This window comes from Mandrillus leucophaeus, unplaced genomic scaffold (genome assembly GCF_000951045.1).
Source record: "Mandrillus leucophaeus isolate KB7577 unplaced genomic scaffold, Mleu.le_1.0 Scaffold654, whole genome shotgun sequence".
Taxonomy (NCBI): domain Eukaryota; kingdom Metazoa; phylum Chordata; class Mammalia; order Primates; family Cercopithecidae; genus Mandrillus; species Mandrillus leucophaeus.
The window spans coordinates 166854-169204 of NW_012107075.1; positions in this window are offsets into that span (position 1 = coordinate 166854).

The following is a 2351-nucleotide window of genomic DNA, read 5'->3' on the forward strand; positions in this document are numbered from 1 at the left end:
CTGTGCTGTCCATCTGAGTGAGGGGGTACTGGCAGGTATCAGGTGCTGGGAACTGGCAAAGGGAGGGGCCAGTGCAACCACTACCAAAGGGATGATTGGGTGGGACCAGGGCCTCAAGACTCTATCATTCACTCATTCATTTATTCACTCATTCTACTGTCTGAAGAAACAAGGGTTTTTTTCACCTGCTGAGTAACGAGTGGAATGAGTGACTCCACAAGGATGCAGGTTTTCATCAACAGGCACTTTGTTACGCATCGCAAGGAAGGAGAGCCCAGGGTGTGTTCTCCACAGCAGTATCTCCCTGCGGGACAGTGACAAGAGGGTTTTAGGGGGCGATGGAGGGGATAGAGTGTGGCATGGCATTCAGAGGAAGGGTCCCAGTGGCACAGATGCAGCCAGTCCTCCTGCCAGCACACAGGCCCTTTGTGGTGGTAATGATGCCGCAGCCCCTCCCAGGTGGAGACGTTGGCATGGCCATGAGCAAGGTTCACTCGAGCTCGTCTGCAATTCGCCTGCCTCTCTCAGGAGCTGCTTCCAACTGACTAGGTGACCGCATTCCATGCAGGGGCTGGGAAGAAACAGGCTGCAAAGCAGGAGGCTGTAGAGCAGGGAGATTACTCCAGTGGGTTAAATTCCTACGGTGCCTGTGTCAGAGGCATGTGAACCAGAGCAACTCTATCTTAACAGGAGCTGCGTAAATTGAGGCTGAAACCTACTAGGCTGCATTCCCAGGCGGTGAAGGCATTCTAAGTCACAGGATGAGATGGGAGGTCAGCACAAAATACAGGTCATAAAGACCTTACTGATAAAACAAGGTGCAGTAAAGGAGCCGGCCAGAACCCACCAAATCCAAGATGGCCACAAGAGTGACCTCTGGTTGTCCTCACTGCTGCACTCCCGCCAGCACCATGACAGTTTACAAATGCCATGGCAACGTCAGGAAGTTACCCCACATGGTCTAAAAAGGGGAGGCATGAATAATCCACCCCTTGTTTAGCATATCACCAAGAAATAACCATAAAAATGGGCAACCAGCAGCCCTCGGGGCTGCTCTGTCTAGGGAATAGCCGTTCTTTCATTCCCTTACTTTCCTAATCAACTTGCTTTCACTTTGCACTGCAGTCTCGCTCTGAATTCTTTCTTATGTGAGAGCCAAGAACCCTCCCTTGGGGTCTGGATCAGGACCTTTTCCTGTAACACCTGGAGAACCTCCCTGCCTGCTTACCATTCATCAAATATGCCAGGCACTCTACCAGACGCAGAATGTTAGAACCGGAAAGCCCTCCATAGCCCAGCAGGTCCAGCCTCCCTCCCCTAAGCTGAGCCTTCCCCTCCCCCAAATTGCCAGCACTTTATAGATAAGTAAATTGAGACTCACAGAAGCAGGTGACTGTCCCATGGCCAGATGTGGCAGGTTCGGCACGGACTGACTCTTTACTACTGTCTCCACCCTCTGCCACCCCAAATGCAAGTCCCTGGTTACTCCATCCCACCAACGGAGGCTTTCTTTCACAGCCTGTGTAAGCAAAGTTCCCTGGCGCCTTTCCACCCTGCAACCTGCCCATCACTGCCACCCCAACATGCATGCCCCACCTCCTAGACAGGAAGCCTCCATGACGAGCAGGGTCATGTCCTCAGGACCAGCACAGGGCCTGGAGCAGAGTGGAGAGGCAAGGGGCGCCTATAAGATAAACACACGGAGGAACCAGCGCTCCTTATTGGTGTCTTCCTCCTCCCTGGGATTATTCTGAGACAGGGTATCACTGAGCTCTTAATACAAGGTCATCACTCCTCCATTCTCACATTTGACCCCCCTGACGTGTGATGCCCCAAGCTGTAGCCCTCACTGGAGGTTATGCTCCCCGCTGACAGCAGCAACAGCAGCCGCCCATGCCAGCCCTTTCAAGCTTCACAGCTGCCCGCTGCCCTCACAGGGGCACTCTGATGCAGTCAGAACGACGGTTGTTATCTCTGCTTTGTGGATGAGGAAACTGACACTCAGACAGTCGCCTGTCCTAGGTTCACGCAGTAGCAACCTCGACTCCAGCCTGGACCCACCGCCTCTGAATGCCCCACTCCCTGCAGCCAATGGCTGCCTTTCCCACCTGATGCCGGGTCAGGCCACACACCAGATCTAGCCAAAGGATTCAAGCACCACCGCAGGTAATCTGATGCCGCTCTGTTTAAAGGCAATGCTCTAAATTTCACGTGGAAGCACAGACAGGGAAGTGCAAATACAGAAAGAGGAAAGTTGCACTTGGTCTCAGGGTGTTGGGTAGGAGTTGCAGGTAATGACATGAGCTCATGGTTTTCTTTTTTTTTTTTTTTTTGAGGCGGAGTCTCGCTCT